This window comes from Fukomys damarensis, unplaced genomic scaffold (assembly GCF_012274545.1).
Source record: "Fukomys damarensis isolate Sample0158 unplaced genomic scaffold, DMR_v1.0_HiC HiC_scaffold_35, whole genome shotgun sequence".
Lineage (NCBI taxonomy): Eukaryota > Metazoa > Chordata > Mammalia > Rodentia > Bathyergidae > Fukomys > Fukomys damarensis.
This window is the reverse complement of record NW_022900947.1, coordinates 53,367,070-53,381,377: the sequence shown is the minus strand read 5'-3', so window position 1 is coordinate 53,381,377 and position 14,308 is coordinate 53,367,070. Positions and strand designations below refer to the sequence as shown.

General features: G+C 35.3%; 1 protein-coding gene across 1 annotated transcript in view; it reads left to right on the top strand.

The window, feature by feature from the left end:
• Positions 1 to 14,308, top strand: part of LOC104853267 (transmembrane protease serine 11E) — a 129,315-nt gene that overhangs the window by 13,536 nt on the left and 101,471 nt on the right. The window contains exon 3 of the mRNA XM_010611172.2: positions 690 to 958. The gene's annotated coding sequence lies outside the window, so the exon portion shown is untranslated. The remainder of the gene's footprint in view (positions 1 to 689; positions 959 to 14,308) is intronic.

Sequence of the window (14,308 nt, the reverse complement as noted above, 5' to 3'; positions counted from 1 at the left end):
TAATAATAGTATGTTATGCATCAACAGTAGCAACAGCTTTATTCTTTTCTTTGTTTTGTTTTTTTAACTTACCTGCTTATCTAGAAATTTTTTTGCCATTCTCTGCCTAACTGAATTAGGTACCTCTCTTGCATTCTTACTGCATTTGTATGAGTCACCTCTATAACAATTATAACTTTACATAAATTTTAAGCTGCTACAGTGCTCTAGCAGAGTGTCAGGCACAGAGAAATCAAATAAAAATTGAGTGAAGAGAAGACAAAAGTAAAAACAGGAAAAGGGTGGATGTTAGGAGGTCTGTATTCTGCCTGTAATTATCATACAATTGATTCTATAAGTTATTCTCTGTTCTTTAATTTTCCCATTTGTCCAATAAGAGAGGCAGGGTTCTTAACTTTACTTGGCTTTGAGCAATCATATAGCTTCAATTTCTTCACATACCAAATGAAGACACTGTCATCTACATAGAGTTAGTGTTAAGATCAAATGAGTTATGTTTGTAAAAGTTTGTTTATAAATATGAGTGCTGTATTACATTAAGTATAAAATGCTATAAAAACTTTAAGTGTGACTCATAATATTTCTATGGTTCATCCCAGCTCTAATGTCCTATTCTAATGAGTGGTTTGTGGCAAAATTATACATTACTGTTGTTTTGTTTTGTTTTGTTTTTGTCTCTTTTTGACCAGTGGTGAAGGTTTGGGATGGGAAGTGGTTGAAAACACCAACAGAAGACTTCTCACTTGGCTAAATTTAAACACTTAAACCAATCCATATTTCTGAAGCACTTTTCAGAGCAATTTCCAGGGAAATTTTAACAATTATTTGGGGTACCTGGAACACCAGATGTGCAGCTACTGGGCGTGCCTTTGAAGGACTGATGCAAGTGTGCTCCTCTGAATCAGTCAATCTCCATCTAAATTGACTCATTGGACCAGCACATCCAGTTCACATGCAGGTATAGCAAAGAGAAAGGTACAATAAGAGCAAAAGACATTTAAAAACTATGTAGTTAAATTCACACTTAATGATTGCAGTTGCTTTTCAAGGACTAATCTTTTGGAGAAAGATAATTCTAGTAGAAGTTTGAAATTAATAAATACTACTTCACCTTTCTCCTAAAGATCTAGTCTGTTCTCCTTTCTGAGCATTAATCCTATCCAGAACTTCAGTAGCCTGACTGTCCTCACTTTTTTCCTTAGTCCCTTCTCTCCTTTCCTCACCGGTGACAACACCACAGTTGTTTATTGAACATTTATTACATGGTAGGTGCTGTTCAAGGCTTGTATTTGTTTGAGCAGGTGATTGGTTGGGGTTTTTTGAGATAGAGCCTCCCTGTGTAATCCAGGCTGATTGTGATCTCACTATGTAGCCCAGACTGGCCTGGAACTTGTGACTGTCTTACCTCAAAGCCTCCCAAGTGCTGAGATACAGTTATTCACTACCCTACTTAGCTCTGAAGGCATTGTTGATTATCCAAAATAATGAGTCTGAACTTGTTCTGTTCACCAAAAGCTCTCAAGCTATACAAAGATTTATAAGGAAACTTTGTTGAAAATGCAGATCACTAGTTCTAACCATTGAGATCAGATTTGGAGGCTCTTCATAGGCCAGGGAAATGTGCCATTTCAACAAGCATCTCAAATGATTCAAGGGAATAACATTATTGGATCTTCATTTCTAAATGGTAACTCTGTCATCATTTGAAATTAGTAGAACACTTAGTGATTAAGTGTGAGCAATTCTACTTTATAAAATTTTCTCCCTTTAAGCACTTTGAAGTCAAGCTCTTTGTACAAATGCAGAATGCCACTTAGAAACTATTTAGTTCATTGGCTAGGTCGAGTTAAACTGTGTACTGTTTGTGCTCATCTGTGAGGTGCATGGGACATGTTTAGCAAATAAAGTGTTTGTGTTATCTGGCATAGAGCAGTATTGCCTGAAAATGGTAGCTATTATAGTTATTATTTCTGCTTTTTTGAGACAGGGTCTCACTATGTAGATCAGGCTTACCTTGAACTCATTGTGTATCCCAGGCTGGCCTTGAACTTTTGATGATCCCTCTACCTCAGCCTCCTGAATGCTGGGATTACAGGCATGCACCACCACACCCAGCTCATTACAGGGCACCATCATTTAGATAAAAAAGGAGTCAGAAAAAGTTTTTCCCACAATAAATGGTCAGGCTCTTGAAACATGACTAGGGAATTACTTCCAAAAAAATGTCTTGGTTTCTAAATTTTCTCCTTTGAGATAGAATTATTGTGTTAATAATTTTACTTTTCATTTTCTATGTACTGACTAAATCAGAGAGTAGTACTACTGTTATTGTTATTCTGAAATTTTATTCTCATTGCTTATTTTTTAAAATAAATTTTACATATCCCAGAGAGGAAAACATTTGCTCTGGATAGGTATCTAAATGATATCATTCACAAGCCATGGTAGCACAAGCTTATAACCCAAGTCCTTGGGAGGCTAAGGCAAGAGGAGCCTAAGTTTGAGGCCGGCCTTAGCTACACAGGAATAAGGAAGGTACAATTATAATCACCATTTTTAAAAAATGACTTCATCTTTAAATTTTATTTAGCTAAACAAAAGCATGTAGAGAATTCAGTTGAACCAGAGCTGTTTGATTTTAAATCTTGCCTCATTCTCGCTCCCAGCACTTCAGAGTCCATGGCTGAGAAGTATTTGTAACATTTTAGAAAAACTCGGTAGTGCATCACAGGTGAGTCACACAGTTAACCCTATTGAATATCAAGTGTGTTCATTTCTATTTTTTTTCCCAGAGTCTTGGAGAAAGATATTAAAAGGTACTTTCAGAAAATGTTTTGCAGTACCTTCTCTGAATGTTATCCCATATTCATTATCCCTAGCAAGTCCACAAATACATGTAGAACTTAACAGGTCTGCTCTCAGTGTTACAAAAGCATCTTCCAATGAAAATGTAATAACTCCATAGCCTTGTCTAATAGAAAACATGAACTGTGCTGCTTTTGCCAGCTAAAGGCAGTGGTATAGCTTACGTATCACAGGAAAAAAAGAGTTATTGTTCCCTTCCTCTTTTGTAAAGAATAGAGGTAGCAAGCAGATCTCTGAATTGTTTAGAAAATAAAAAAAAAAATCCAAGGCACTCTTCTACCTCCCCTTTTCCTCTAACGAATAGACTGAGTAATTGAAACCAGGAAGAATGCAGAATTGGTACTATTTAAAAGATTTGAGCCATATTTGAATTTTAAAGGATAGGCTACTTGCTAATAGATTATACCTAAAAACAGTTGGTTTTGAGGAAAATTGGTAGTGACAAAACCAAGCCTAAGCAAAAGAGGAAAGTCATTTTTAATTTTTCCTGCAGTGACACTGAGCAACTGCTCACATTTATCTGCTTTAAAAGATATAGAGGGCTTAAAAAATAGTTTGGGGCATAAGTAGTGTTTGATAAATTATTAATCCATGAGATAAATCGTAGGCAAATTTGAGACAGTAAAAAGTTGTCGAATTTACTCCTGGATCATTAAATATTATTTGATAGTGTGATTTTTAAATTAATGTACCATATTCTACTAATGGCCAAAGATGTTAAAACATTTTTGAATATACCTATTGGCCATTTCTACTTTTGAAAATTATTTGTTTAATTCACTCACCCATGTATTAATAGAGCTCTATTTGTTATTTTTTTAAAGTTCTTTATATATTCTAGATAGAAGAGTAGATGACATATTTTCTCCCATTATGACATTTTTTTTTTTTCAGTCTGGGGATGAAACTCAGTCTTTGCACTGAGGTACACACTCAGCCCTTTTCTGTTTACTTTTCTTATTTGACACAGGGTCTCTCTACGTCACTATATTGGCCATTTTAGGCTCAAACTTGCAGTACTATCTCAGCTGCCCAGAATGCTCCATCACACCCAGCTTTTCTCCCATTCTATAAGTCATCCCTTCAGTCTGTTGTTTTCTTGTTATGTAAAAATTTTTATTCAATGTAATCCCATTTGTTGGCTTGTTATATGATTTTCACTGCTGATGGTACCCTATTCAGAAAGTCTTTCACTATCCCTGTGGTTTTACATGTTCCCCCTGCATTTTCTTCTAGTAGGTTCAAGATTTTCAGTCTTCTATCTGGATCTTTTATAAATTTTAATCTGATTTTAGTACAAGGCAAGAGATAGGAATATAGTTTGTCTTCTGCATATAGATATCCAGTTTTTTTTGTTTTGTTTTGTTTTTTTGTACCAGGGATCAAACTCGGGACCTTGTGCTTGCAAGGCAGGAGGCAGAACCACTGAGCTAAATCCCCAGCCCCAAGGTTTTTTTTGTTCATTAAATATATTGGTACATTTTAGGTATATATAATGATCACATTCATTATTGGGAATTTGTACCTGTAATTATACATCTTGGTTCTTATATTTTCCCATTCCCTCCCTTCAACCCTATCCACCCTTCCCTATTTAAGTTTTTGTTTCCGTTTTTCTTCTTTTTCTTTTTTTTTTACTTCCTTTCCTTTTCCCTGCCCCCTGCCCTTCCCACTTGAACATTTTCTTCCTATTTCACAATATCTATTATACATTTTGGTCCTCATTTATACTTTCAGTTTCTCACACCAGAGAAGCAATTTGGTATTTACCCATGTGTTTTCTATTTATTTCACTTAAGAGTATGGCCTCAAGGTGGGTCCATTTAGCTATAAATGTCTCTAGTTATCTTTATGGTTGAGTTGTACTGCATTTTATATTAAAAAAAAAAACTTCATTATCCAATCACTGGTTGATGGACATTTGTGCTGTTTCCACGATTTAGCTATTACAATTATGACACTATGAATATGGCTATATTGCTGAGGTCTGATGCTTTTAATTCTTTTGGGAACATACCCAGGAGGGGTAGTAGCTGGGTCAAATGGGACCTCTAATCCTAATTTTTTGAGGAATCTCCACACTGATTTCCCCAGAGGTTATACCAATTCACACTTCTACCAACAGCAAAGAAGAGCTCCTTTTTTCCCACAGCCCCACCCAGCAGCATTTGTTATTGGTTGATTTCTTGATACCACCCATTCTTTCTGGAGTGAGATGGAATCTCAACCTTGTTTTCTCATTTATATCTCTCAAATGACCAGTGATAATGAACATTTTTTTTCATATGTTTATTTGTTGCTTCTACTTCTCCATTTGAGAAATGTCTATTCATTTCAGATGACCATTTTTGCATTGGGTCTTTAAATATGGGGGACTCTGATTTTTTAAAAACTCTTTATATCTAGATAGTACTCCTTTGTCTGAATAACAGCAGGTAAAAGTTTTTCCCTGTGTTGTGGTTGTCTCTTCACTCTGTAGGTGGTTTCTCTTGCTGTGCAAAAAGCTTTATAATGCAATGATATCCCAGTTGTTGATTGTTTGTGATAGTTCCTGTGCAACTGAGATTTTGTTCATAGTCTTTTCCTATACCAATGTCTTCAAGAGTCCTACCTAATCTACCTTCCAGCAAGTTTAGTGTTTCTGTTTTAATATTTATATCTTTAATCCATTTCAATTTTAGTTTAGTGCATGGTAAAATATCTGGGTCTAGTATTAATCTTTGGCAAGTTGAAACCATTTTTCCAGCACCATTTATTAAAGAGGCTATTTTTCCTTCAGTGAGGGTGTTTGGCTTCTTTGTTAAAGATGAGGTGGCTTAGTATGTCTTGAGTTGATTCTACATCTTCTGATGTGTTCCTTTGATCCTCAGGTCTGTTTCTTTGCCAGTACCATGATGTTTTTATCACGGTAGCTTTGTAGTATAGTTTGAGGTTGGGGATTATGACACCTCCACCTTGTCTTTATTGCTTAGAATTGCTTTTGCTATTCTAGGTCTCTTCTTGTTCCAAATGAAATTGTGGATTGTTTCTCTAATTCTATGAAATTTAGAGTAAAGCTGATGCCACTACTTCTCAAACTCTTTAATGAAATTGAAAAGGAAGTAATACTCCCAAATTCATTCCTGGTAGCAAGCATTATCTTGATTCTAAAAGCAGAGAAAGACCCAATTTAAAAAGAACTACAGGCCAGTCTCCCTAAAGAACATAGTTACAAAAATCCTCAATAAGATACTGGCAAAGAGAATGCAGAAGGTCATCAAGAAGATCCTAACACCCTGGCCAAGTGTAATTCATCCCAGGGTTGTAAGGATTGTTCAACATATGTAAATCAATAAATGTAATCTCCTGTCTTAACAGAATCAAGGAAAAAAATGATACGATCATCTCAATAGATGCAGATACTAAAATCAGGAACAAGACAAGGATGCCCAGTATCACCACTCCTGTTGAATGTACTTCTGGAAACATTAGCCACTATGATTAGACAAGAGAAAGAAAGAAAAATAATAAAGATAAGAAATGAAGAAGTTAAATTGTCATTATTTGTAGATGACATGATACTACATATAAAAGACCCAAAAAACTCCACCAAGAACCTTCTAGACTTAATAATCAAATTCAGAGTAGCTGGATACAAGATCAGCACTCAAAAGTCAATAGCCTTTCTGTACACAAATAACAGCCTCACTGAGAGAGGAATTAGAGAAACAACTCCTTTCAGAATAGCATCCAAAAAAATGAAATACCTAGGAATGAATCTAAGGAAGGAAGTAAAAGACCTCTACTTTGAAAACTATAGCACTCTGAAAAAGAGATTGAAGAGGATAATAGAAAATGGAAAGACATACCTTGTTCTTGAGTAGAAGAACCAATATAGTAAAAGTGGCCATATTTTCAAAACTGCTACATAGATTCAGTGCAATACCAACTGAAATTCGAACAGCATATTTCACAGAACTAGAAATATTCAATTTTTCTACCATCTTTTGTTAAAATGGGCTATCTTAAGTATATGTTTTTTGTGGACCTTCTGTCAAAAATAAGATAGCTGTACGTATAACAGTTTGTTCTGATGTATTCTGTTCTATTCCATTGGTCTAAATATCCTTAGTGTGTGGTGTGCCAGTACCATGCTGTTTTTATCAGTTTAGCTTTATAGTATACTTTGAAATTGGTTATTGTGATGCCTCCAGCATTGCCCTTTTTTCTCAGAGTTGCTTTGGGTATTCTTGGTGTTTTGTGTTTCTGTATGAATTTTAAGATTGCTTATTTTCCTACTTATGTGAAAAATGTTGTGGGCAATTTAGTACATTGAATCTGTAGATTGCATTTGCTAATGTTAATGGTCTAGATCTGTAATAACCACCCCAATGTCCCATGAGTTTAGAGAAAAGGGATCATAGAAGGTGATTAAGTCATGGGAATACTGTGCTCATTGGTGGATTAGCCCATTGATTTCACAACTCAATATGCCATTAGGAGGTGAGACCTTGTAAGAAGAGATGTATCACTGCGGACACACCTTTGGAGAGTATGTCTCTTTCCCTAGCTCCTGTCTCTGTCCCCCTCTCTCTCTCTCTCTCTCTCTCTCCTCTGTCTCTCTCTCTTTCTCCCTCTCCCTCTCTGCTTCCTGGCTGCTATGAGATGAGTAGCTTTCCTCCACCATTCCTTCCTTGTAGCTAGCCAACCATAGAGGGCCTGAATCCTTCTAAAACCATGAGCCAAATAAACCCTTCCTCATTTAAATTGTGAGTGTCAGTATTGTGTTCAGTAATGGAAAAGCTGTGTAGTACACGTAATATGGACATTTAAATAACATTGGATCCACCAACTCCCGAATAAAAGACATTTCCATTTTCTAATGTCTTCTGCAACTTCTTTCTTCAGAGTTCTATAATTTTCATTTTAGAAGCCTTTCACCTTCTTAAGTTGATCCCTCAGTATTATTAATGAAATTATTTTCTGATTTTTTTCCAACAGGTTCATTATTGGTATAGAAAAGCTATGAATTTTTGTGTATTGATTTTGTATCCTGTTGATGCTTTTTTAGGATTTCAAGTAAATTACCAAGGAAATATTCTTCCCTTTTCTATCTACAGAATTAAATATACAGTTAACCTTGGATTGCAAATAACTTCAAGTGTTCATCAAGATAAGCAACAATTCTAATGAATTTTAACATGATAAATTAGTGATATCTTGAAATACGAGTAGTACTTGATACTGAACATCACATAATCACATCTAAGCCAATGATCCTCTCTGTCTCCCTCCCTCCCTGTCTCTCTCTCCCACTATCTCTCTCTGTAATTGCGTGAAATGTCACATTTCTGTGAGATCCCCCAAAAGAGGAAAAAGCAAGAGTCATTGGATAGGTTCCTTTTTAAATTTCAAGAAAAGATGAAGATTCCATTGAACAAAGAGACAGCAGTGATTCCATTAGTGATAATGAAAGTCATCCTACACAATAACCATCCTGTCTCTTGTCTCTCTCACACTAGCCATGGAGGTTTTCAAGGCAAGTGCAAATTAATGTGTTTATGTTTCTTTATATTTTATTTATTATTTTGTATTACATTACAGTATTTTAATTACTTTGATATGAATATCTTTGGGTTGTGGAATCATGAGTTTCCATTATTTCTTATGGAGAAATTTACTTTGATATACAAGTAATTATTGCTCTACTTTAACTAGGATACTACACCTGTTGTAATGACAACACAGTGATTGTCCTGGTTTATAACCCTCACCATAGTGTAATACCAAAGGACTGAGTGTTGAGTCAAATAGCAACTTCTCATCTCCAATAAATTGGGAAGGTAAAATCTTGAGACAGACACAAAGACCAACAGCCAGCTACATGTATAAGCTATCTCTGAGAAATAGAATTCCCTAGTAAAGCCTCAATGCCAGTGATAAAGCTACCTACTATTAGAAATATAAGCATCAAAAACAGAAATCAAATTAAAGTGAAGTATAGAAAATAACAAGACACAGAAGCAAAATGCTACTCCAAACCTCCAGCCCACCAAGGACAATTGCAAGGAACCATACGGTAGAGGAAATCACAAGCCATCCAAATGAATTTTCTGAAATGATAGCAGCAAAAGTAAAAACAAAAATAATAATAATAAATAAAAATGCATGAGGCTATAGAAAACGTCAGACCAAAAATAATTTCTCACATTATAAAAAAATGAAGATTAAAATGAAGGAATTGCATGGCCAGAGATTTAGTTCAGTGGCACGGTACCTGCCTTGAAAGCACAAAGACCTGAGTTAAAAAAAAATGAGGGATTTGCTCAGTAAACATAGAGTACACATGTAAAAAATACAGAGGAGCTTAGGAGTACAATGAAAGTCATGAATGCCCAACATAGAAATGGAATCCATGAAAGAAATTCAAACAAATATCCAGAAAATTTAAACTCCATTGAATGTATATACAATACTCTGAAGCAAAATTAGGACAGAATATAGAAGATAGGATTGCATTTGACAAGCAAAAGTAAATATTTTAAAAATAGCAAGAGACAAGGAAAAATCAATCCAACAGCTGCAAGATGATGCAAAGAAGAACAACATAAGATTAAGAAAGCAGATGACAACAAAAATGCCATTAAAAACCTGTCCACTGAAGTAATGGCCAAAATTTTCCCAAACTCGGAAAAAGAATTTGACATAGAAGTAAGTGAGGCATATAGAACTCCAATTAGATATAACCAAAATAAGTCTATAGCAAGGCATGTAATAATCAAGATTCCAGAAATTTAGCACAATAACAGAATATTTTTTTCAGCTTTAATTGAGTTTATTGGTACATTTTAGGGATACAGTACATGCATTGTTGGGATCTTATACCTCTACATGACAGGTCTTGGTTCTCATTTTTTCCCCTTGTCCCTGCCCTCCCTTCACCCCCTCCTCCCTTCCCCATCTACAAATATTTTATTTCCATCTTTTCATTATCTCACATTTTTTTCTTTAAGAACAGAACATTAAAAGCTGTTAGAGAAAATAAATCACCTATAAAGGAAAACCCACTAGGATCACAGTATACTTCTCAATGCAAACACTTAAGGCAAGGAGAACTTGTAGTGAAGTATTTCAAGTCCTGAAAGGAAAGAAGCTCAAACCCAGATTGACATACCCTGCAAAAACTATCTTTCAAAATCAATGGAAATAAGATACTTCCATAACAAAGAACAACAGAAGAAATTCATGACCACCAAACCAGCTCTACAAAATGCTCTGAAGGATATCTTAGAAAGAGAAAACAAAGACCATAATTCCAAGATCACTAATAGAAAGAAGCCATTAGGCAGGGCAAGCAATTAAATAGGAAAGAGGTGGGACCAAAAACAGGAAAACAGTAAGACAAGGATAAGCCAATGCATATCAGTTATAACCATCAATGTAGGTGATCTTAATTCACCACAAAAATCAGAATGGCAGAATGGATCAAGAAAGAAGATCCAGCAATTTGCTGTATACAAGGCATACATTTAACTCAAAAAGAAATTCATAGACTAAAATTCAAAGGATGGAAAACAATATTCCATATAACAGGAACCCAGAAAAAAGCGGGGCTAGCTGTTCTATTTGCAAACAAAGTGAACCTTAAACCAAAACTGATCAAAAGAGTCAAGGAAGGTCACTGCATACTTGTTAAGGTAAAACTGCAAGAAGAAGTGATAGTATAATTATATATGCACCAGAAAAGGTCACTACATACTTGTAAAGGGAAAATTCCCAAGAGGCAATCATACTAAATATATATGCACCTAATACCAGTGTTCCCAACTACAAAAATACTGATGGATATGAAAAATCAAGCACTAATATAATTGTAATGGGTGACCTCACTATCCCACTCTCACAAATAGACAGATCAACTAGACAGAAAAAAAAAAAAACAACAAAGAATATGAGAACTAGACCAAATAATATGTGTCAATAAAATATTAAATTAAAAATTTTAGGGCTGGGGATTTAGCTCAGTGGTGATGCTGCCTGCCTTGCAAGCACAAGGACCCAAGTTGGATCCCTGGTACAAAAAAAAAAAAAAAAAAAAAAGTCTCATACAACTTGATGGCTGCGTAAAGATAGGCACTCACAGCAAGATCAAATAAAGGCATACTATTCTATAGAAGATAAATATATTCAATAAAAACTCCATTAATACAGACAGATCTACAGACATGTCCTAAACACCAGTGTTGTCAAAATATGTCCTAAAAGATAAATAGCTCAATATAATTAATAACATAGGGAAGGTGGCAGTGACTGATGTTTGCCCCTAACTATAGACAGTGTTTAATTAACTTCTTACTTATACAGTAAGTTGGAAATCTTTGTTTACTGAAATGTGTTAGGATTTTGTTAACACTTAGATAAAATCAGATTTGGCTTTGTTATACATGTTAATTTATTTTTAAAAGAGCAATAAACAAACTTATTTTCATTAAAATAACAGGGAAAAAAGTAACATACGGGTCACGGTATGCTTATTTTTCAGCAAAAGATAAAAAGATGTGGCCATCATCCCAAAACATACAATCACAGACCAAGAGGATAGATTCACTATAGACAACATAATGTAATACCCCTCCTAAAAGCCATACAAAGGCTACATCTGAGACGCCCCTTGCCTGCTACAGCTGTGAGACATACAAAGATAACCAGACCTGATGCAGCTGCCATTTTCAAACAGAAAAAGGGTAGATGTAGAGGACCATAACATTAATTATGCCCAAAGCAGGCTGTAAAGTGTTACCCTACAATTTGCTTGTTTTAAAAAATGAGTATGGCTAAAGCCTACATACCTAGTTCAGAGTAACTTGCACCCAAATTCCATTCTCACAATTAAAACCTTCTGACTGGAAGGGCAATATTCTAATTACAACCACATATTTTGTCTATTCTCTTTCTAATTTGAGAATCCTTTGTCTTGTCCTTTTGAGCCTCGTTTATATTAATTTCCATAGACCATACTTTGCTTTTATCCCAATTGATTGCCAATAAAAGTCTGTCTAAAACTAGCCAGCACATTTGTCAGTTGCACCAACATTGGTTGTCCTGACACCCCACTTTCTCTTAGTTTTGTCTCATATTTATTTCTCAAACCTGCTTCCTATATACTAAACAAAATAATGAAACCTAACTACAAGGGTCTCCAGTATTCTTCCTGTCTTTTGTTCTAAAGAGAGCCAAGTTAGTTGTCATTATATAAAAAGAGGAATTATAGTAGGGGAAAGGCAGCACAAAGGAGACTGGGGAATATTTTATCAGAAAAAGCTATTGGTGTAATTACTGGCACATAGGTTTTATTGGAAACCAATACAAGTGTGCATTGCTTAATGACAGGGTTATGTTCTTAAAATTGCATCATTTGGCATTTTAGTCTTTGTAGGACCATCATAAAACATACTTACTGATACCTAAATGGTACAGTTAATCACTTAGCATGGGTTCTTGATGCAATCAACAGATGTGGTAAATGCAAGATATGTGAAGTCGCTACCAGTGTAACTCAGCATACTGTTTTACAGTGAACTTTTGTCTAAGCAGAAACAATATACTTTAACAACAGAAGTATGATATAGTAAATAATTTAATCACTAAAAGACATGTAATGTCATCAAATACATATTGTGCCTGATTGTATGTTATATGTATATACTTTATATAGCTAATTATATATATATATGTATATATATATATATATATATATACTTTTCTATAGCTGATGACATGTAGGTTTGTGTACACCATCATCAACACAAATGTGAGTAATGTGATCCTCTATGATGTTAGGACAGCTATGGCATCAAAAAGAATTTTTTTAGTTTCATTACACTCTTTTAGGACCATTGTCACATATATGCATTATCATTGATTGAAATATTGTTATAGTACAGTGTATGACTATAAGTTAAAGATTTTCAAGTTCTCAAAGAAATTATTTTGCCAGTGGAACTATGAAGTTTCATTAAAAAGGACTTAGGGTATTAGGATTGCAAACAACCTATACATGCTCAGTCTTTAAGCAGGCAGGGAGCTTTTAAATCTAGACAACCATATAAAAAGTTGTACTTCCCAATACCCATTTCAATTGTGATCAAGAATAATGGGTAAGAGGTAGCCTTTCAGAGGTAAGAACATTGGATGAAGTTCTTCCTAGAAACAGAATGGAAACTAGTCAAGAATGTCTCGCGGGGGATTTAGCTCAGTGGTTCCCCTGTCTGCCTTGCAAGCTCAAGGACACCAGTTTGATCCCCTGTGCCAAAAAGAATGCCTCCTCCTTCTGCCAGGTGTTGTGACAGAAGATACAGCAGTCCCAGAAATCTGAAAAGCCAAGACAGAAGAATCCCCAAGCTGCAAACCTGGCCTGGTCAATTTGACTTAGTATAAAATAAATCAAAAAGGAGGGGATTTACTAAGTCTGAAGTCTGTGGAATCGAGGGTGGGGGAGGAGAGGAGAGAGAGAGACTGTCAAAGGAAAATCAATAGTATGACTTTTTCTTTGTTTGCTTTGGTTTTGGTTTTTTGAGACCGGGTCTCATGGTACCCAGAACACCTTTGTTTACTGTTGCATGACTTTTTAACTTTTGATTCATAGCATTTTGTTTTGTTTTGTTTTTTTGAGACAGGATTTCACTGTATAGTTGAGACTGACCTGGAACTCACTATGTAGCCCATGCTGGTCTCAAACTCACAGTGATCTTCCTGCCTCAACCTCCCAAGTGCTGGGATTACAGGTGTGGGCCACCACACCCGGCCTTTTTTTATAGTGTACTTAAACTTTCTTACAATGGTTGTGTCCTAGACTCCATCTTTATGCTCCTTAGCACTGAGGCTATAAAAATAAACAATCTCATAACCAAGGCTTTTTCCAAAATGAAACAGTGATACTCACAGTGATCTTCCTGCCTCAACCTCCCAAGTGCTGGGATTACAGGTGTGGGCCACCACACCCGGCCTTTTTTTATAGTGTACTTAAACTTTCTTACAATGGTTGTGTCCTAGACTCCATCTTTATGCTCCTTAGCACTGAGGCTATAAAAATAAACAATCTCATAACCAAGGCTTTTTCCAAAATGAAACAGTGATATTACATATCTTTTTTGGAGGAAAAAGAAAGCATAGCATAGAAATTATAAATATTCATTGCAGAAATTTCAGATGATACTGATAATCAGAAAATAGAGCAAGCCAAGATGATGGTATGAGAGGATCTGACAGAAGGCATGAATGGTTGTCTTTGGATTGGATTAAAATGAGGATGATAACCCTTTTGTACATTGATTCTCATTTTGGTACTATAAGCTCTATTTTGAAATCTTAAAACCGCTAAACTTCAAGTCACAGCATTTATGATAGCAAGGTCTATTTGTATGATTAGACCATGGACTGGGAAAGTATTCTTTTATCCCTATGT